The sequence below is a fragment of the Pteropus vampyrus genome, unplaced genomic scaffold, assembly GCF_000151845.1.
Source record: "Pteropus vampyrus isolate Shadow unplaced genomic scaffold, Pvam_2.0 Scaffold22, whole genome shotgun sequence".
Lineage (NCBI taxonomy): Eukaryota > Metazoa > Chordata > Mammalia > Chiroptera > Pteropodidae > Pteropus > Pteropus vampyrus.
The window spans coordinates 4836298-4860264 of NW_011888803.1; the positions used below are offsets into that span (position 1 = coordinate 4836298).

A 23967-nucleotide genomic window follows, 5' to 3' on the forward strand; every position below is an offset into this window, starting at 1 on the left:
GGAAGGAAGGAAGGAAGGAAGGAAGGAAGGAAGGAAGGGGGAAGGAAGGAAGCGGGGAAGGAAGGAAGGGGGAAGGGGAAGGGAGAAAGGAAGGAAGGGAGGAAGGGGAAAGGAGGGAAGGGAGGAAGGAAGGAAGGAAGGAAGGGAGGAAGGAAGGAAGTTTTTGCTGCTGGTTGTGGTGTTAAGTGAAATACAATGGCTTCACCAAGAAAAATCAATTTCTGAAACCTCAAATTTAATCATTAATATAATGATTTAAATAGAAGGCAGATTTTCTCTAAGAAAAATATAATGATATTTTCCACTGTTAAAACACACTTCAGTGGCTTTTCTTCCGTGTAATGTATTTCTAGAAACAGGAATCATTCTCTCTGGACTTTCTTGATCTTAGCCTGTTCTCTTTTGCTGAAGTCATTAAAATGATTAGAACCTCAAGGAAGGTTACAGCATTAAATTCTTTTTCTCCTTTTAACTTACTCTGAACTGAATCAACCAGCTTTAAATCCTCCATACATCCTATTAATCCCATCTAACTCTTCTGTCTGTCTGTATGGGTTTCTTCAACAGATTTCCTGAATATACATTAAAAATCATAAATCATTGGATTAAACTTGTAGAGAATGATGAAAGCTAAATTCGTGTATATACATGTAGAGGGACAAATGGACCCTTTTATTATTTAACCTGAATGAAAGCAATAAATTTGAAACAGGTTTAACTGATGATATTTGTAATCCACAACAGATTTCATAAGTGTTTCTGGAACATTGGTTTTGTTCAATAATCCCTCGGATTAAAGAAGGGTTAGATAACTCAAACAATCTGCAAAGAATCGTATTATTTTGCAATTTATCTTTTATTTTTACACACACACGCACAAAACCAATATGTGTGGTTTAGGCTTTAGAAAATTAGACCAAAAATTACATTTGTCATTTTGTTTTTTAAAATTTTTGGCTGGAGTTAGACTATGTAATTTTACCTATGTTCTTCAGTAGCAGCCTGTTCATCCTCTATTGTTCATATGTAATATTATGGAGTAGTAATATGTATCCTGTTTTCAGAGGTATTGACAATAGCCTCTTAACTACTTATTTTACTGACCTACCACATACACTTTAGGTGTTCCAAGTTGTATAAATTCTTGGATGTACGATATGTTTTTTAAAATTCTGCTATGTTTTCGCTTCATTGCCAAAAAAAAAGGTTCAAAAAATTCTTAGGTGGGTACTTGGAGTCAGTTCTAGCAATAATTAAAAGCAATAACTGTTAATGTTTAACAATTACTACATATCAGGCAGTTTCTTCATTTATTATCTCATTGAATTCCTCACAACAATTCTATGAGATATGGGCAATTAAATCTTCACTTTTGCAGATGAGAAAACTATAGAACATAGTTAAGTAATTGGCCCAAGGTCACATCTAGTAAGTGGTAGATCCAAACATAAGTTGTATGACACCAGAGCCCACACTCTCATACACTGTATTAGTTATCTATTGCTGCGTAACAAATTACCATAAAAATTAGTGGCTTAAAACAGTAAACATTTATTATCTCATAGACTATGAGGGCCAGAAATTCAGGACTTAGCTGGGTTCTCTTAGGAGAACTATGTCTCTTAGGAGGTTGTCATCAGATGTCAGCAGGAGCTACAGTCATCTCCTAAATGCTTGACTGGGGCTCGAAGATATGCTTCCAAGATTTTTCACTCATAGTTGTTAGCTGGATGCCTCAGTTCTTCTTCAACTGTTAGCAGATAGCTCAGTTCTTTCCCACGTCGACCTTTCCAAAGAGCTGCTTGAGTATCCTCTCGACATAGTAGCTGGTTCTTTCAAAATAAGACAAAAATCACAACATCTTTTAGGACCTAGATTCAGAAGTCACACTCCATAATTTCTGCAATATCCTACTGATGACACAAGTCAGCCCTATTCTGTGTAGAATGAGACTACACAAAAAAGTGGATATTAGGACATAAACAATCTTCTAGTCTGTCTACAATATCCACTAAAGTATCCTGTTTCTTGAAACAAGCTCTACATTCCCGGTATTACTATAAAACCTAGACATTCTCATTTTTCATTTCTATACTTACAGATATTGAACAAGAGAACAGCACTGAAATGGAATTCCAATTGCTATTGATTTAGATCTTGAACGAAGAGGATGTTATTTTTATTAGATAAGAATTTCCAGAATAATATTCACATTATATTCAAATATAGGAACACAATTATATCCAAAGAGAGATCTTGAATGATTTTTAAGTGACCTATCATTTCATGATTACCCAAATTATCATTTTGCTCTAATCCAAATTACTAAAGGTTGTCTATGCTACTTCTATAAAGAACCGGATAATAAATATTTTCAGCTTTGCAGGCCACATAATCCCTGTTGCAAATATTCAACTTTGCTGTAGGTGCAGGAAAACAATCATAGAAAATATGTAAGTGAATAAGCATAGCTGTGTTCCAATAAAGCTTTATTTATAAAAACACATGGTAGGTCAGATTCGGCCCATAGAAAAGGTATAGTTTGACAACTCTTGATCAAAACCAATGTTTGGGTAGACTTTTGAATACTTATTACTTTGACTTAAGGTAACTAAAATTACTTTATATTTTGCCCAATACAATAATATTAAGTAGTTTTGTCCTGGCCCATAAAATACTGCATAATTTTAGGAAAATTGGCAGCATTATAAAGATAAGAAAAGATGAACCTCTGTAAAAACAGCATAACAGATAAGACAAACAATTTACACATTAATCATTGCTCTAAAAATATTACTTCATTCTAGAGTATAAACTTATTTGGGGAGGATGAAATGTTGATAATTCTTAATTCTGTCGATATTTGTCTAATGAATATTTTGTCATTTTGGCTGACCTTAAATAGTCTAGATTTTATGCACTATGTCCAGCATAGAAAAGGCATTCAATAAATACTTGTTGAATGAGTTAAACGTCTTACTTCTTTTACCTCTTCTATACCACACACTCCTCAGTCCTAGACTTTTGCTACCTTTTCTTGTCCCTTTTATAATTTTGTTAGAGCATATGAAATTCACTTAGTTTAGCTTTTAAGAAGTCATTCAACAATAAGTAAAAGGCAAGTAAGAAAGAGCTATAGGAAAATAATTAAAGATATAAAGATTTAAAAACAAATTGGAAAATTATAGAATAGAATGAACATTAACTTCAAATAGACCAGCTAATAGGAGCAATGAATCATCAGACCACAGAGTAATTGGTGAGGAATTTATTGGCCTCTGATAAAGCTACAAAAGACCAGTTCAATTTAGTCATTCTCAACCTTCACTTCTGTTATTTTTTATTTTGAGGCTAAGAATTGTTTTCTTTTGAAATCCACATTCTAATGTAATTATATCTATAGATTAAACAGATGTCTACTACAATGTTCATTCGTTCATTCAAACAAATATATTGAGTGCCTATAATGTGCCAAGCATAGTGCAAGTTCTCAGGGATACAAGGGAAAACAAAACATAGATTGGGCACATAATGTACTTAGAGGCTGATAGGAATACAAAAAGTAAACAGGCATGACAAAAATAAACTATGTCATAAGGTATTAGATTTATATCAAACTTAACAAACTGCACAGTAAACAGATATATTAAACTTTAGTGTTCTGGTTCCAAAGATAATACCTACCATGTACTTCAGCTAATTATACTTTTCAAAACAAAAGCAATGACAAAATCATAAATACTAATACTGGAATACATTGCTTTATAACCATGTCCTAGAAAATGCAAATTATTAATAGCCTTTTAAAGAAAAAAATTTTCATAGCCAAATTTATTTTTAAATGCTGGGTTCAACCTAAACGGTTTTGTTGTGTTTTATTTTGTTTTTTACTGAAAGACTTCTCAGTGCCTATAATATGGTAATAAACATGGTGACTGACTGAGTCAGTTTGCCTTCTGACGCAGAAGGCAAATACGATTTATGATGTTGAAATATATATGAGGGCAAGATTAGTTAATATCTAGCAGGACATGGACATTTCTCAGAACATTGTTTTAGAAGCACGATCACAAACAATTTCACATATGTTTTAATCAAACCATATTTATATTCTAGGAGAGCTAATTCCTTAAGTGAAATACTAAATACATTTTTCTGTTAAGTAACAGTGTTTTTGCAAAGCTCTCTAATTTTGCATCTTTCAAACCCAGACTTTAGTTGCTTTACTCTTTAAAAATAGTATTGGCTCATGGTCCCATTAAAGACTTTCAGGTATTGCTAATCCTTAGCTAATTATGTGACAACATTCAAGGGAGTCCAGCGAGGTAGCAGAGGCATCTTTGGTCTCAGCCTGCAGAAGACTGCCAAAGGAGGAGCAGATTAAGCTAGTTGATGGCAGCACTTAATTGTGTTCCCAACTTAATCATCCCTATTTCTTTCCCTTCCTCCAACTCCTCTCTCCTCCTTATTCCTTCATAACTCTTTTTCCCTCATTTAATACTCTGTGGTTTTGCTTTCCGTCCCTTTTCCTTACCTCCCTTGCCAATGACTTATATCTGTCTGGGGCCACCAAAGTTTAAATTTAACCCTACTGATGGCCATCATAGAAACAATATTTCAACAGTTTTTATAATTTATGTGTGGGAAAGAAAAGAGTGAAATGGGCAGCTCATTCATAGCAATGGCATGGATAAAGAAACTGTCATCATCGGCACGAACTGACATCTGGTTTCACAATCTCCTCTCTGCTGGCTCTATTGATACTGGCTCAATCTTGCACAAAGTAGTTTTGGAAGATAAGACTGCACCATCTTAGTGCATGTGTATAGAGGGCAATTTCTTTTTAGATAGTATCTGACTTATGTGCTCTCTCAAATACTTATTTTAAACAATAAAGTTCTATTAGGAGAAGGCACAGAGCCTTAACAAAACTCAACCAACCACAATAGTTTTTGAATTGTTAGAGGTCTCTAACTGAATTGATAAAAATAGAAGACAAAGAAAGTTAATGCAGACAATTATTTCTGGAGAGTCTTGCTTCATAATCGCAAGTGTTAGATAATGTCATAAACAAGCCTTTATTCAAATTACTTTGAAAAACAATATAGTAAGTTATTATAAAGTAAAGATCAAATGGATACCTACATAATGATTTTTTTTTAATTTATAAGCACTTTTTTTTAAAAAGCTTATGGAAATCCCTACAGGCTTAAGCAGGAAAATCATCTAATATGCAGTAAATACTTATAGAAGGCAGCCAGGGGCAGGGTGGGGGGTATGAAAATGGAAATGGTTAAAGCTAAAGAAGGAAGGAAAATCAGAGATTGGTGACTGACCAAGGGAAGCACCTGCTTTTCGGAAATTAAAATTATGTATTAGGCAGTTCTGACTTAATTACCAAACGGGGTGAAGCCCGGTCTCCAATGTAAAAGGGTCTCAAATTATAATTGGGCATCATGGATTAAAATTCAATACCTGAAAATTTCCTCAGAAATGAATAGGCAACTGGGACAGACTGCAGAGCCCAATACAATATGCTTCCCGCAGCTGACACTGGCAGGTCACTTTATTTGGCACCAAATAAAGTTCCCAAGTGGTCTTTAAGGGCATTCAGCTGCTGAGTGCTTATTTCATTCATCCCTTATTGTGCTGCCAGTGGCAGATCCAAAGAAGTAGCATGAATCAGCTCTGCAGATGAAATTTTCTCAGGCTGAGTGATGGAGATGCAACTGGACTTACTTCACCGTTTTAGTGGGACCTCTGCTAGCAGCGATACCCTGAATAGTAATGGCTTTCACACAATGTTGTTCAACAGGAAATATGGGAGAAGGCAGGATAAGAACACTAGGGCATTTCCAAAATAGATACCGTTTAGTGAGAAAAAAAAATTAAGTAAGAAACATTATATATTTTTGGCTTTACCTTATAACCTAGAAAATTGTGAAATAAGGCTGTGGTTTCCCTCTGTGTGTACCTCCAGACACAAAGTAGAGGCTGAACCTTAAATGTCCTACATTAAGAATAAAACCCTAGTGTTATATTTAGCTCTCTTTAGTTGCTTCTTTTTAAGGTTCCTGGAGGAATAAAAGTCAATCCATTCAATATATTTAGTTTTATATGTGCTAATTTCAGAGCATATACTCAATATCAGAATGTGTTTCCTTGTTTCTGTCAATTCTAGTAAAATTTTTTAATCATAAAATAATATTTCACATCCTCCCCCACGCCAGTTTAAAAACTGCGGGAGCTAGAGCAATTCTACTGAGGTCATGAACCTGTCTGATGAACTGCAGATGAACATAAAATATTCTTCCAAGCTTAACAGGCCTTATTAATGTGCAGTTCAGTACATGTTTTTTATTTAAATTCATGGAAAGGTTAAAAGGCAGTAGTTTTTATTATTGTTTTTGCCTTTGGTTTAGGAGAAATTCTGCATATATCTATAAGAAACAGACTGTTAATTATTTCATATAGATCACTGTTAGCAGCAGTATCTAATAGTGCTACCTACTATCACTGAATAGTTAAGTCTTGCATTTCCATTAGAATTAGGACCAAGAGCTAATTATTTTAAAGCTAAATTTGATCTTAACAGGAAGCACATTTGGCATTCAGTCTGGAACTTAAGGCTGTTATAAAAAAGAATGCTTATAAATGCAGAAACTAGAAAAAAATATATAAAGATTTTTTGGTTTTCATTTTTAGGAGCACTTGGTATACAGTGAGATCATTAACATAAGCATAGTAATATAATATAATTAATATAAGGTGATCTGTCCTGTGTATGGCCATCTTTTGCAGTATAAAATAAATTAATTTGCCCAAACAAAATTGTACAAGTATCTACATGTTTCTCTAAATTGAATTTCTTTTAATTTTTTATTTTGAAAAATTACCAAATTACACTAAAGTGAACAGAATAATTTAACAAACCCCACATACCCATGATCAAAATTCAATGATTATCAATGCATTATCTATCTTGTTTCATCTGCACCCCATCCCTTTCCCTCATCACACTTTTTCTCTTGTGCAGAAGACACATAGTACAGGATTTTTAAATTGGTAGAACTTATTTTTACAAAGGACACATTCTCAGCTTCGAGCATGTTACTTGGGAGGCATTTTTTCCCAGTTTACCCAGAAAAAGAATGGTCTACTATATCCACAACATGAAATTATGGATGAAGTGGCTATTTAGTAAAATCATACATCAAACACCAGAAATTCAATGGTCTGGGTTTTCATTTTCTATACCTTTTCTAGGTAATTGATGTGATCCTCTTTTTCACCAGTGGAATCTCTAGTCTTCCAATTCTACCATGCCATAAACCTCTCAGCCTTTCTTTATTTCTCTCCTCATTTATTTTTGCCTTTCTATAAATCATAGATAATAATAGTTCCCACATCATAGATTCTTAGGTTTTGATGACAGCCTCCAAGGACAAGTGTCAGTTAAATGAAACATATAATTAAAATTTGTGCTATTTTAAAATTGGGTTACTCGGCAATAGTCCAATCAGAGACTAACCCCATTCAGATGATAGGCATGTAGTGCTCAACCAGGTTACAGTGTGTGGCAGATTCAATGGAGGCCAGTCTTTGCTAAGTGCCAGAAATATGATGGAATGCTTAGTTAGGCACACCCACATTTCAGGTGTTTCTACTTGGCACCTGAATAAATGTTCTATGCCTTGGGACTTTGGCAACCAGTGTGCTTGTTCTTGATTAACTCAACAATTTGGGTGAAGGCTATATATATTTTACTAGGCAATTAATTTAGGTATATGCATATATGTGTGTATATTGATATGTGCAATTATCATACTTATGCAAAACCTCCAGTACTTCCTCACTATAAATAGGGTAGTATGATCTCGGTCTCAGGCCCCATCTTAGACATACACATCATCTTGTTGGATCCGATGCTTGTCCTTTCAGGCATGGTTATCGTTTTCCTACAAGAAATATCTCTTGAAGTGTCCGAGCCTGCAGAAGCTCCTGAGATGCCTTCGGCATTTACTCAAGGCAAGCTCTCTGACTTTGTTACTGTCCCTGTTCATTATGCTCTGATAACCCTTCGACTTTTCATTAAATTCTATATCTTTGGATTTGCCATTTCTATTAGTTAGAAAAGTCATGAACTTTTCAGCCATAACCCTCGACTATTGACACCTTCCATGAATTTGTGCCAGGCTCTAGTTCTCATGACCTCACTTACCACTGAGGTGCATTCCCTTCTGCTCTTGGACTCCCAAGTCTTCAGTCTGCATGTACACATGGTCCTCCAGAAGAGTCTCCTCTGCCCATACAGTGTCTATCAGACAATATGTCTTTACTGACAAGACTTGTCTATGTTCTCTCCAAGCTCCTTGGTAATACACTGCCTGTATTACACACATCAGTCAGACTCAGCTCTGTTTTGCAGCTGAGTCTTGAGTCTCAATAATGTCTCTGGTCTGCCCTAACTTTTAAGCCTGGGCCTCTACAAATCAGCAGTCAGTTTATGACAACTTTTCCTCAACCAAGTGTCATTTGCAGGATTATCCTGTTAGGAAATTAGCCCCTTCTCTATGCTCATTTATCCAGTTTCCTGTTTCAAATCTTTCCCTTCTCCCATAGCTTCAAGGCACAGGGAAGAAAATTCAAGTTGTTACTGTTCAACCAGAAACACCTTTATGTTTAAATCATTTAAAGATTCAATTTTTCCTGCCCCACTGTGTGGGTTTCACACTAACAAATGCACTATAAAAATATTTGCATGTATGTTTTTTTTGATTTTCTTCTGAATAAATCTGGATTTTTTTAAGATCAGTAAGAAAAGGTGCAAATCATTAGGAAAGTATTCAAGGTGGATTAATTGCTTAGCAAGTTTTCATTCTGTCTTCAATCCGTATTGAATCTCTTGTTTTACATGAATTCTAAAGGCTGGCACTAGCTTCCACTTCAGGAAATAAAGGACACAGGGTATTATATTTTAAGGATCATTAAAACCTTGAAATTGTACAGTGACTTAAAAAACAAGTTATTTAGCCTGGATAGCTTCTTAATGGTTATACAAGGGAGACATTTGTTGTTAAATGACCCTCCCACTCTAACTTCACATATAATACTTGGCAGGAAGAGGAAGGAGAAATAAGATTAGCATCCAGGTACACAAGGTGTAATGTAAATGGTGTAGGAACATAATAGATCTGTGTACCACGTGGATCAGAGAGAATGCACCAAATCTTCCTCAGAATCGTGTTTATTGACCTACAGATCGTGATTAGAAACTATTTTTGCTTTGATTATCTAAGCTAGTTCATTGCTGTTATAATTCCAAACCTCTGTCTTCTGTTACAGAAGTTGCTTTTATCTATATGTTAATATGTTTGAGATAAACAACAGAAGGTAGCTGTGATATTATTAATGAAATTAATTCTAATAGAAATGATTTAGGAATTATAGTAAGTGGCATTTGAATCCAGTGCTTCTGCATCTAATTTATTCTCTTTCTAAACTTTTCTTTTACACCTTCATTAGAACGTCTATGAAGGTGAAGAAACCCAGCTACCAGATTAAACACAGAACAAGACAGTTTCTAAAAGAATGATAACGTAATTCTTTTGAACAAAATTACAAACCAACAACAATTAAAAAAGCAAACCCACCTGTTTTTATGATGAAAACCAAACAACATTTGAGTCCATAAAAAAGCAATAATTGCATAACTAACCAAAGTGATACAGTTCATTATTTTTCTATTGCGCATTTATGTAGTTTTCTCCCCTGAAGCACACACATAATTTGGGTTTTTTTAAGTATGATTTACATATGGCACTTGAGAAGAGATGTTTTAGAAAACCACAAAGGGTTCTTCCTTGTAAAAGCAATGTCCTTTCTTGTTCATGCCAAGGATGCTCTTCCTCAAACACTCATCCCCTGCTCAAGACAGTGTAGCCACTAATGAGGAAAACACAGCAAGTACCTTAGTTGAATGTTTTCCTTTGTTAAGCTGCAAGGAGTTCATTCTGCAATGGGAAGAATCCCTTGTATCAATGAGTCTGAAAGTGCTCAAGTTCTGCCAAGAGGAAAGTTATAAAGCTTTGTGTAACCACGGTTTAAATTAATCTAAAGCAATGCAAAGGAATTCTTATCATATCAAAGAACATCAACCACACTACTTTCATTGTCTCTGCTGATGAAATACATTCCATCTTATTTACATGGGTCCCATTTCCAGTTACAGGGTCACTGGTTGGCAATACTAGAAGATGTGCATCTAAAATGACAAACTCTGTTTACTGGCACTTCCCACTTCTTAAAGGTATATGATGTTTTCCAGCCAGTTTGAGGTTTTCAGAGTAGTCGTAGTTACTGGCAATCAGTCCTTGAAAATAACTATTTGCCCAATAATAATGAGCACCTTCTGATCGATTTTTTTTTTAAAGATGGTATTAATTCAGAATATAAATTAAGAGAATACATTTGATGGTGAAAAAGTACAAACCTACCCACACATTTTGGTTTCAAGTATAAAATATAAGTAGCATATGAACTCTCCCTTGTGTCCTCAGAGAGACCTGCAGCTTTTTTTCCTCTGAAGGGTGTTCAAAATATGCTATTTTAAACATAATAATCCATAAATAAAATACAGTGCTTGCCAAAATTATTTTTTCACCCATATACATAGGGCATTTAGACACTGTTCTGGATTCTGATTTTCTCCCGAGATACAGTTTAAGAGCTTTTAAAAGTCTTTATAAGACTTCCTATGAAATATGCAGTTTTTTTTTTAATTTGTGTTTCTATATGACCAAATGGCTCTGTTGTTATGAACACTGTATGTAAAATTACCAGATTGCCTTGCATTCCATTTTTACAGGGGATCTTGCATCATTAAGCATTGAAAGAATATAATATAACTATTCAAACTGCTTAAAATATTTTGTAACCATAAATTATTATCCAAAAATATTTTTCAAGTAGATAAAAAGAGTTGTCAATTCTGCATAGTGAATGCCTCATAAGGGGCTCGTTTGTGGTTGAAAACTGAATAAAAGCACTAAATTAAGACCAGACTTAACCATAGAGAAGCTGTAATCCACTGCAGATTTCCTTGGTGAATGAAGTATTGTTGTGTGGATTTATTCTCCTTGCTTGTTCAGTTAACCAGTCACATCTGTAGCCAAAAAGTGCTGTCTGTGCTCACGGACAATGTGGGTTCCTTAACCCCAAGGAGGTAAGCCCACACTGGTTTACATTGTACTGATAAGCGCAAAATAAACTTCACAACTGTTTCACGGGGGCTGCCTTTGAAAGGGCAGTGAAACTGAACTACTATTGAGGATGGAGCAGGGTATCGCAAAATGAGCAGGCACTTGAGAGGTTCTAAGAGACACTGGGTGTTCAGTTTTCTATCAGGCGTGATGTTAGCAGAGAAGGCCAAGATGAAGCCAAGGGAAAGGTGGGTGTAGAAAAAAGACAGGAGCACCTGGGGGTTCTGAACGCAGTCATGGCTAAGAACTGGTGAAAATATGGTATACATTAAAGGAGCACCACTCATCATAAATATTCAGTTTCAAGAATTTAAATAGTTTACAGACATAGAAGCCCTTGATGATTATTTTATCCAGCATTGTTGATTTTCAGCTGTTGTTTGTCGGCAGCCATGATAATTAATGAATACGACCCAGGAAGTCTTGACATTGAGTCTGTTTAGTCTTAAGTCTGTGTATTATTTTTTGTGATTACATGCCAATAAAATAACCGATTTGCCTTTTTGTGAATTAAACTAAAAGGAGTCAAATGAGTCGTATCTCTGCTATTTTTTTTTCTTTTAGAGCCCAGTGTTTCCAAAGGACATTAAGTTGTATTTCTCTAATGAAGGCATGTGGCTGCCCCTCATGCTTTACAAAACATTACCAAGTCAGAGCCAAAAACAGAATTGTTAAGTGAATATTATTTCTAAACAGTTATTTTTCATTGTTTAGGGAAAAAATCTCAAATATCTCAGTAATTCATTCCAATATATTCACTTTCTAAGAGATGTGGGAAAAGAAGGGAGAAAGAACACACAGGTGGAAAATGGCTTTTTACTGTGGACAGTTGATATTTAAAAATTTTTTAGAATCCGACATCTTTCTAAAACAGTATTTTATAAATAAGATCAGCTATGCAAGAAAAAAACTTACTCTGGAACATAAACACTTACTTATACTTTAATGTTACAGTAAAATGTATGTAAAATAATGGACATACTAGCTTGTTAACAATATTTAAATCCTTCAGATCAAGAAACTTTTTCTTGAAATTTTTCAAAATTAAAATACTTTTTTTAAAAAAGGAAAATATTTAGGCTAATAAAATCGTTATTAGATTCAGCAGCTCTACTAAAGTGTAAACTAGGTTATCTGCTCAAGAAAAAACTACTGGGACTTGAAATAATGTGAATCTCCTTATATTAGTAAAGTGATCCCAGAAAACATTAGTTCTTCCTAATGTGTGCTGGATTTGATTCCTGAGAATAAAGTTTATAATTACCATCTCCACTTAATTAAGGAAAATCATGCCTTGATTATATCTATTACATCTTTACAAGGAAAGATGTTTAAATCTTAAAATCACTAACATTACAGGATATGTATTCCACCAATACTTCTGGAGTTTCAAAAGCTTTTCCTCCCAGTTAATGAAAAGGTGTACCGTGCTGGTTCCATATAGGTGTAACTTAAATTGCTTACAAATATTGTAAAAGTATCCTAACTTAAAGACAATATTTTTCTAATCAAATATAACTCTTTAAATCACATCCCCCACCACCACCACCCCAAGACACACACAGACACACACACACACACACACACACATCCCTTGGAAGTTGAGGGAAGAAAATTTCAGTAGAAACTGTCATTAGCAGTAAACAACTCCTTGATGCTTTGGGGTTATATTTTCTAAAATAGTTGCAAGTTGATCAAAATAAATGATTTATTGTTATAATTTTCCATAGCTTCTGTGTACTGCAAAGCAACAATTTAATAAATAGGATTTCCCTCCTTAAAAGAAAAAAGTGCTCATTAGAGTTTGTAATTCCATGTTGTACTGCACGTTAAGTGTTGTGAAAAGGTTATGGATCTACTCCCTATAGCATCAAAAGTGTAAAGGTGATAGGTGAGATTCTCTTTGTTGCAAGTGCTGAGAAATAATCATTTAAAGGTCAGTTAAACTCAAAAAAAGAACTTTTGTTTAATAAGTAACTCATTTTGGGATATGCTGCACTTTTAAAGGTTAGAGTAGACCAATTTACCAGTGATGTCAGCAAGAAGTACTATTAGAGTCATTAGTCCTAGTAAAACAATCCTTTGTAAAATTCAGATTGCATGCCTTCTCACATACTCCAGCACACATCAAAAAGTGCCTAAATTATTTATAGTATGGTTTCAAGGAGACATTGCCTTGTGCACTTGATCTTAAGTACTTAAGGTCAACAATATAGTATTAAGTAGGAAAGTATGTTAGTGCACACACATATATACATACCATTCTACATCTAATTAATTCTATTTTGATTTATTTTTTCAGTTTTCTGAATTTCTAAGAACATGCCTATGTGTCATGGACTATAATTTCTCACTGGATCGTACACCAACTATTTTGTTAGAAACTCTTATATAAATTAAATAAATATTGATTCAACAATATAAATAAAAATCTATTTCTCTTTTACAATTCCAAGACCAACTTCTCTCTATTACTCTACCCCCAAAAAATTCAAAGATAATTTGGTTTGGCAATAAAATGGAATATTAATCTGATGTGTAGACAAAAGAGAAGTAACAGTAATTGTAATATGAAGAAAAATGTTTTTAATATCAGGGGTTTTTTTCAAAATCTGTACAAAGGTGGTGGCTTATTTAATATAACTTTGATATACTATTAAAATTTTGCCACTAGGAAACTAATGCCCAATAAATAAAGGTCATTTTGTGTGTTTTTGTTTTTAATATTTAGAATTTTTGAAGCAGTGCTTTAAACTGGCAATAATTTTCTCTATAAAATTAGCTCTTGACTTGAGATGAGTATATTAATAAAATGACTTCAAGAAAAACCTCTGCAGAAAGCAATCCCTCTGCATACTTGATTGCTTAAGATTTACGTTTACTTTTTACTCTTTATATAGGTGCAAAACTTCCCAGTTGTGACATTTTGTTGGTGGTAAACAGTGAGTTCTCAGATTTTTATAAGGAGTTGATTTTTAACATATGCTGAATAAGAAATTTAATTACAGTACATTTTTATGCAAACCTCTAAGATTCGTTTTTTATTTAGATTAAAGGAACTAAAAAGCTTATAACTCTTACCCCATTGTAAAGTAAGAACTATCTTTATGTACATAAGACATTCCCAATTAGGAGAAAATACAACACTTATTTCAAGCAAGTTAGCTAAGAATCAAGTTATTCTCTTAATTTGCCTTGCTTTTCATTTGGAAGAAGGCAAAATCTATTTCCTGGGCAATTTTGCAGAGCAAAGATATTAATACTTCGGGGTTTAATTGTATCCTGTGTTTAAATACACTGTGGGTGAAACCCCAGACCTCTGCTTAATTGCTGTGAGAAAATAGCCTGATTTCTCTGAGATTAGGCACACGCTTATGTATACTTTGACCCAAGAGTGCCTCCTTCAGAATTAATCTTCTAAGGTAGAGGGATTTGCTTTTATATGTGCAGCAGGGCCATTCGTGACAAATGGGGCCTAATAAACTAACTTCATCCTCCAGACCTTGCTTTTGCTGTCAAAGTTTTTCTTCATCTATTCATTTTATACATCTCTTGTCCAGTGGCTTATTAGCAAAATCCTAAACTGGGCAAGAGGAATAATTTTAATGGTATTTTTTAATTAGAAGACTTTGAAATTTAAATCAAATACATCAGAACTAAAACTGTAAAAAAAAAAAACACTTTAGTTGTTATTAATGAAACATAAGTGTTCTAAAATAACTCCATTTAAGTAAATACCAGAGCCCCATAAAAAGACAAACAATTCATATTTACTTAAAATTTTGTTCTGCAGCTGTATTTTGTTGGATTCATCTAATGTATGAAAGCACTTTTTCTTTCCCATCAGCTACGTCAGAATTGTTATTGTAAAATGTAACAGTATGTTCTGGTTTTTAAATATTTATATTAATCAAAGTTAGGGCTGTTTATATTTTTTGGCAATAGGGCTTTTCTTTAAAAGTGATGCACTTCCATTTAACTAAACAAAAGTGTTGAAATGGCCTGTCATATAAACTTCAACATAGTACAGTTGGTAATAGAAATTTTGAGGACAAGAAGACGGGGAGTTAGTTTCTAGGCTTCAGGTTAAACATGGATTAATAAAATGTGCGACATTGATAATTTCCAAGGTTTTCATGAGGAAACGTCATTCATTGCCACTTATAAACCATAGAGTTACCTGGTTGAAAGGTTTGCGTTCAAGTTTCTTACTCTGTTTTCTTGGGGCACTGATAAGTCAAGCCTAAAAGCTGGCTAAAAAAATGACAAACCACTAAAGCTGGGGCTTACTATATCATTCAGTTCATAAAAAACTCATTTATATTTTATACATTTCTAAACTTTTTAGTAATGAAAAAAAATACCTCATGTTACTTAAGTGCAATCTTCTACATTTGTGAGCAGAAATAGCTCAAACTAAATCTCTTTGAGATCAAATCTCCAGTTATTGTTATTGTTATAAGACTTGATTGGCGAATATGGAAACTTATGGTCCATCTAGACTCTCAGGAGGGAAATGAATTCTTTATTCAAGAAATTTAAACAGCAAGCCAACCTTGACAGAATTTATTCATAGTTTATATATATATATATATATATATATATATATATATATATATATATATATATATATATATATATATATATTGTAGTTTGGACAATCCCAAATATTCCAGAAGCTTAATAGGACACAGCTTTAAGTCTTTAATAAAGACTTCCTTGGGGATTGTGTTGTTATTTTTATTTGGTAGTTTAAATTGTATTGATTCATTTCTGTGGGAAATAATCCTAAACTGGAAGAGTGGGACCAGAGCATTCAGTCACTCACATGGAAGTTATAAATGTTTTCGTTTTCACAGAATCGTAAGCACTTATGAAACAAACAGGAAGTATTATTATGCATTGCAAGCAGAAGAGCTAAAGGTCTCCTGTTCAAACTTTGGCCCTCCCAGAATCCCTGATCCTTCATTATTTTGTTTAACTTGGTGTAAGTCTTGATCTGGGATTATTATGCTTGCCTTTTCATTTTGGGTTGAGAATGGAAAGTCCAACAGTGGTTCCTGGTTAATACTTATATATGGTCTTTTAATTACCAGGTCAGGCTAATTCATTCCTTTGGCCTTTAGCATTACAACTTCATTTTCAAACATTGGTTAAAATAACCAATGTACACAAACACACACACATCCACAAAGACACAAACACGTTTAAAGAGGCAAACACGTGCTATAGTAGAAAAGGGAAGAAGTAGACTCTTTAATTACCTCATTCATAATATAAAGTGGCGAAGGAAGAGAAAACCAGGTCAGGATATAATAAATATAAAATTTAAATCCCTAAACTAATTTACTTTTTTATTGTACCAGCTAAAACCAATGAAAATAAACATGTATTACATTATGCTACACCATTATGGATTATTGTTAATATCTTGCTTCTAAATTTTTACAATTTTGGTATAATTTAAATCTGTGCATTAGCCTGGGTAGGGGGTTTTGCTTGAGGTAATTGACATTATATAGTCCGAAGCACAGAAAGAAGAACACATATTTATAATCTTTACCCATTTCCAAACAGAGAGGGATAATCGGACCAATTCTTCTATTGTGTGCCCTCTCTCTTCATGCAGAGTTTCCTTTGAAGTCAGAGGAAGCTGGAGGAGCCAAGGCTGAGAATGAGGCTGGAGAAAAACAATGAATATGATTAGCAGGTCAGATTCTCATAACCAGGTTTTATGCCACATTAACCATTGAGTTCCTGTACAGCAGAGCTTTTATTATTGTTTTTGCTTTCTGTTTTTTTTTTTTATTCCAAGATTACTAGTATAATTTTTAATAATGTACTGGAGATTTTTCTTAAGTATTTTTATTTGAACTTCCTAAGGCTAAATCAATGATCTGACCCCTCAAAAATATAAAGAAATAACGTAAAGAAAAAGTTGAAAACTTAAAAAGCATCATTTTTTGCTTATCCGAAAGTCTAGATGGCAAAAACACTGGCCAATTAAACTGTCCTCCAAAATGACTACAATGCAAAAAAGTCATAAAGTAAGTAGGGTTTACTCCTCATAAAGTGTTTTCTCTGTTTTCCCTTGCTTGCTTACCACCTTCAAAAAGGGATACAATACAGGCTTTCATTTATGTCACCTTGCTAAATTTCAGGCTCACTACTGCCACTTGGAAGTTTGTTGGCCCCTGCTTGTTACAAATCACAGAGAGCATGAGCGTGTGTGAATGGGTAGGATTTAAAGTTATGCAAACTTGTACAATGAAGGACTGAAGGTATGGCCAGCCATTTAACATAAATGAACAAACAGTTGCACAAAGGCTCTCTTCAGTTTCCAAATTTCAAATAAGAGAAAAATGACTGAATTAGAATAGAACTAACAACTTGTCAGGCAGAGAAGCTATCTGAGAATAAGCCAAGTTTTTCATTCAATTTATATGTATGTTTTTGTGTATATGTGTATTTGAGAATACTATGATAATTATTACAGGTGCAAAGATAAATCACATGGTTCTTGAAACAACCAAAGTCATATGGGGGAGAAAGATGTCTTAATAAACAATTACAAAAAATATATATAACAAGCATCATAACATAGGTGTATTCTTAGTACTATAAGAGCATAGAGAAGGATGTTATTAATTCTTCCTGGAGTTTGGAAGGAAGTGCTGGGTTGGTTAATGATAGTTTCACAGAAAAGTTAATAACTAAACTGTGTCTTAAAAGATAAGCAGGCATTCACAAGCAGAAGAGGGAGGAGGGGTCATCCCAGGCAGAAAGAATAGCATGAATCCAAACCAGAGTATGTCTCATTCAGGGAATAAGTTGTTGAATCTGACTGCAGTACATGGTGTACAGGCTGTATGGTAGAGTAAGAGTCTACTATAATTGCAGTCCAATAAAAAAAGCCTTATATATTGTTAAAGAGTTGAGACTTCACCCAGGATATAGTGGAAAGTCACCAAAATGTTTAAGTAACATGATCAGAATTGTGCTTTAAAAGGTAGTTGGCATCAGTAGGGCAGAATGCTTAGAAAGTAACAAGAATAGAAAAATGGTCATCAGTTATAGTGAAGCTGAGAATTGAAAATGAGAGCCTTGGCTATAGTAATAAATTAAGGAGAGATTTTAGAGGGGAAAAAAAAAATTTAATTAGCAACCTCAATCTATACAAGTTTTCATACTATTAGATTTAGATCAGAGTGATATAGATGGAAAAAAGATTTTTCCAATACAGTTAATAGTAGGAGATGGTGTCTTAAGTCAGAATTACTAAAGCAGGGCCCAAGACTGAATTTTTCTGAAAATGGTTTATTAATAATTCAGAGTACTCTCCAGAGAAAGGGAGGAAGAAAAGCACAATAGGCCAAAGAAGATAGCCAAGGAGTATGTGGTCTCAGTTGAAAATTGGCTTTAGGTAGCCTGGTGCCTTGGGGAGCTCTGGAACATGAATTACACCACAGGGATAGCCCCTCTTATACCCAGGGAGGGTAATTCCCAGATGAGTTGGCACTGTTCAGCTAAGGATAAATCTTTGGCAAGGGTGCAGCCATGAGCTGTTAGCAGCCAAACACTCACAGCAGCTGGGGAATGGGAGAGGTGCCAACAATAACCAACATTGCCCATCCTTGGGCTGCTCAGACCCATTTGCTTCTTACATTAAGTTTATTCCATCGAGGCACGACTTCTCCAGGATTCTGGTTAGTCACATTTTCTGGGCTAATATATAAAAGAAAAGCTAGCAAAACAAACTACAGCTTCTCCTGCTGCAGTTTGCCTCAAGGCCATAACATGGGCCTTGTCTTTCTTCTTTATCCCCCTTTTAGATGCTTCCCCTCAGGGGCTAGTACTTCTGCAGGTCTAGGTATATTGCCTAGAGAGATAAACCACATGATCATCTCTAAGGCATCTGAGCACCTGATTACCATGCCCTAATCAGATCATGGTTGCTCTACTTGTTCATTACAATTAAACAAGGCATGAGAATATGCCCCAATGAATTACCTGAGTGACAAACACATTGCTCCATGCCTTGATATGGGGCAGTATTGCTGTCTCTGTACAATACTCAGGTCAATTTTCCTGCTAATATCATAACTTTTGGGGTACAGCTAGTCTACTGGCACGAGGAGCCCCAAATAATCTGGTAATAGTCATAGCTTTAAGTTTACTGAGACTATTGCAATATCCCCTAGTCGAAGTTTCCTCTCATTGGGACATAGGAACTATAGACTCACAAAACCTAGTTGTAGGAATGAGTCACTGGAAGTGATGATGAGTGGAGTCCATGTTATATCCACCCTTTGGTTCCTGGACTCGTGTATTCTACCTGTTGGGAACAGAGCACCATATAATATCCATTGGTTTAAAGTGTATACTGTACCCTGAAAGATGGTATCCAACCTTACATGGTATCATCTCCAAGCTGGTGCCTTAGTTATGCCAGAGGACCAGTTATGCAGTAGGACCAGTGAACACCATGGTTATATGCCCACTGCCATGCGTCTTTTGTCTTAAAGTGAGTTCCTTTGTCCAATCAACATGATGTTACACATATAGTGCACAAATACAATGATCTGCAGAATCTCCAGACAGTTCCAATTTCTTCAGACTATATTTTGAATGAGCTGGAGAATTAACAGAGCACTGAGACAAGACCTGACCACTGTTGTTCATCCATATCAATGTAAGCTATTTCTTGATCCTCCTTCCTGGTGGGTATTGAAAATAACGCATTTGCCAGAATAATAACCTCATACCCTTGTATCCAGTTAACTTGCCCTGGTGCATACATCACATATGGCATAGTAGCCACCGTTGCAACTATACCTTGAATAAATTGGCAGTAGTCCAGTATCATTCACCATGATCCATCTAGTTTGTATATCACCTAGATTGATGAATTACATGGGAGTATGCATCCTTTAAATCTCTGAAAATGGTACTAAGTTGTGTAATTTCTCTGGGGATGTGATCACTGATTTTGATTTACTAACTTGGCAGAAGAGATAGTTTCAAGGACTTCCATTTGGCTTTGCTAATACAATAGCTAATCAAGAAAGCAATGATAGAATTCTACCAATTCCTAATAGGTCCATTCCAATTATACATTCAAGGACTAGGTAAATGACAACTGGGTGAGTATGTAGAGGGAGTAGACACACCATGAAATAAATCTAAGTCAGGACTGCATTCACTTCCTGAAATTTAAATATCCCACTCTAACAGTAGGCCCATGATGATGCTATCTTATATCTAACACTCCCAGAAAGATCTGAGTAACCCCTTTCCCCAGTGTATATTTTCTGAGTAAATAGTTCTTATCCTTTTGAAGAGGACTGGGGCATCACACATTTGCTGTAATGTTGCAGTTTCTTTCCAGCATCTCCTTCAATCAATGCGTTCTAGATCTGAGAACTGGATCACGTCTGAAGACACAGCAAGAGATTAAGAACTTCCATTGTGTTATCTGACCTCGGCCCTTCGCTCATCTATTTTTTAAGTCTTATTTGATTACAAGTACAAATAATATCTTTGTTAGCTGCCCATTTGTCTTGCCCTTACACAAGGTGGCTATTTTCATAGATACTTTGTGACAGCCTCCGCCCCACCTGCAGAATAGACAATTCCAACCTTAATTCCCTTTGTGGTAATTGCACCAACTTTGCTTCTGACAATTAACGTGCTGCCCCGTTAATCTGTTAATCTGTAACCCTACCATCTCCATTGTCTCCGTGAACCCCAGCATTGCCTGATATCCCTGGCCTGAGAAGGACTAAACTGCTCCACTGTTGAATCACCCTCATCAGCAGATTCTGTTAATAAACAGAATATCTCTAAGCCCTCCTCCTGGGGAACCTAGTCAAATGTGAATTTTTAGCGTTACATAATGAGCCTATTTTTGCATGCCCTTTTTTAAAAAATAAAAATAAAATAAAAATCTGTTTCCTCCTTCCTCCACCATCTATTACTAAAGGGGTGAGATCTCTACTTCATTTCATGTGGGCCATCACACTTTCAAGCAAGTAAGAGCTATCTTAGTCTTATATTAGACCTATCATCCTGGGTCTTGGTAAGGAGGTAAATTCTGTGTCAGAACAGAGTAACCCACAACAGCAAACTGTCCGTACAGCTTGATATTCTGCCCATCTTCGGATTCACTCTCAGGTTACTCTCTGGGCCTACATGTCAGCCAACTCCTGGAACGCTCTTGGTGTATAACTTAACTCCTCCCTTTTGTAGGCCATCACTTTCCTAGTCGGGATGTGCTGAGATATGTCCCAGATGATCAATCTGACTCCCATGAGGAAAAGTACAGACAGGTCCTGAAGATTGTCTTGTAAGAAACCTGCCACATCTAAGACATCTGTACAGTCTTCAAGAAAACGGCTCTCTTCTCCAACAAGAGAAAAGGGCCTCCTAGCCATTGCTGCAAGTCAGAAGTGTTCAGGGGAATATGCAGATTTAAGGTTCTCAGCTACCCAGACATCCATCCAAAACCTCAGCATTCACTCTTTTTTCTTCCTGAATTTGGACTTGTGTAGGCTGAGAGTATAGCTTTCTTTAAAGTTCCTCCATTTTTGCAGTTATGACAGTAACTATTTCTTTAAATCTGTCTTCTGTCTAGCTAAAAGAGGTGAGTGTCTCTTTAAATGCTTCTAATAAGTCTTTCTCACTCTTACAGTTTGCTTTAAATTCTAAATAATAGATCTGAGCCTCTGTGGCAAGCAGACACCAAGATGGCTCTCAATGAAACCTGCCCTCCCGGCACTCACACCATTGGATAATCCGTTGCCTTGAGTATGTGCTAGCCTTGTGACTTGCTTTTAAGCAACAGAATATAACAAAGGAGATGAGATGTAATTTTCATGATTAGGCTACATAAGATTGTCACTTCCTTCTTGCTAGCATAATCCATCTCTTGTCAGTTTTTTGTTTTTTTTTTTTTAATTCTTATTTATGCCTACAGCACCTGGTCTTCCTAGGTGGTCTCCCATCCAAGTACTAAGCAGGCCTGACCCTGCTTAGCTTCTCAGATCAGATATCAGCCTTATTCAGAGTGGCATGGCCATAGACCATGGACTGTGGCTCCACTGGGACGTGAACCCAGGACCTTCTGTGCGTAAAGCAGACGTGCTAATTGCTACACTATGGAACCACATCCTATCTCTTGTCAGTTTTGAGGTATTAATCTGCCATTTCGGAGAGAGGACCATGTGGCAAGGAACTGAGGGTGACCATTAGGCAACCGCTCACAAGGAACTGAATCCTGTCAACGATCACATGAGCTTGAAAGTGGACACTTTCTCAGTCAAGTCTTACGATGAGAGTCCAGTCCTGGGTGACACCCAAATTGTAGCCCTCTAAAAGACTGTATATCAGAGGACCTGGTTTTGCCATCCCAGACTCCTGACCCATAGAAACAGGGAGATAGTAAGTATATGGTTTTTTTAGCTGCTAAGTTTGTGATAATTCGATAACTTCAGTATGAATAATGCATGTCGTTTGCTCTCTTCAATACATCAAAGATACTTAATTTTAATCACCCAAATCCACAGTCCTTATAGTTCCAATTTCCTTCAATTCCCAAAACTAGAGACATTGCACTAGCTAAGGTATCACTTTCTATCCACATCTCAACCCAGTTTACCATCATGGGTAAACATAGCCTGCTGTTGGCAAACATTTTTTGTAAAGGATAAGATAGTAAATATTTTAGGCTTTGCAAGCCATTCGGTATCTGTCTCAAATACTCAGCTCTGACAATACATAAATGAATGTGTTCAAATAAAACTTTATTTACAAAAAACAGTGAGCTGAATTTGTCCCACAAGCCATAGTTTGCTGACTTGTAATCTTAACAATCACACTGCTATAGAATGTCAAGGACTAACAATACTGTACCTACCACTAGTGACAGGGGCCTCATTGCCATCTTCCTCCAGAATCCTACCTTAGACTCTGCTTCCTAGGTCCCCTTCCAGTACCATCCATCTTGGCTTGAGTTCCATAAAAGCAGAACTTAAAAAAAAGATTCTTATGAAAATAATTTATTAAGGGAGTGCTCTTAGGAAAAGTGGAAGGAAGGAAGTAGAAGCAGGCAAGAGAAGGAGCTAAGCAAGGATGTGTGTTCAGCTGAAAACCGTGGGAGCCTCGTTCCACAGGAAGCTCTGAAGTGCCAGAATTTAATCCACCCTTGCAACAAGGGGGGGAAGCCTGGAAGGGTGACCTTTTATACTCCTTCTATCAGTTAATCATTGGCTGCTGGCTGCCCCAGTGGGAGAACATTCCAAACAAGGCAGTTTCACTTCTCAGAAGATGAGGTCAGCTGTTAGTAACCAACACTCACAGCAACTGGAGTATGGGTACTTCCCTATTCCTCCCCTGGGGCAATCCTTTTACCTCAATTAAACTTTTTTTAATAGCCTGGGAATATTTTCACTAATTTTAAAGGGATGGAAATGGGGTAGTTAAAATATAAAGAATATTAAAAAATGACGGACAATAATTTCTGTTGGTTTTTGTGATGCACTTTACAGGTGTTGCCGATTATCATTTTGCTTGGCCCATAACTAGAGCTAACATAGTCAAAGCAGATAGAATTGAATGACAGTTTGAGGAGCAATTAAGAGAAAGGTGGGCAGTACCAAGATGCAAAGCAAAAAGATCAAAGCTCTCTTATCATCTAGTGCTCACTATT

The 23967-nt window shown here is 35.6% G+C and overlaps 1 long non-coding RNA gene across 1 annotated transcript; it reads right to left on the bottom strand.

The window, feature by feature from the left end:
* Nucleotides 1-837: 837 nt before the first annotated feature.
* On the bottom strand, nt 838-23426 carry LOC111736747. Its single transcript, XR_002779239.1, has 3 exons — nt 23221-23426; nt 16825-16941; nt 838-1832 (listed from the first exon to the last, which is right to left on the bottom strand). It is a non-coding gene; the product is annotated as an uncharacterized LOC111736747 (long non-coding RNA).
* Between the last annotated feature and the right edge of the window lie 541 nt (nt 23427-23967).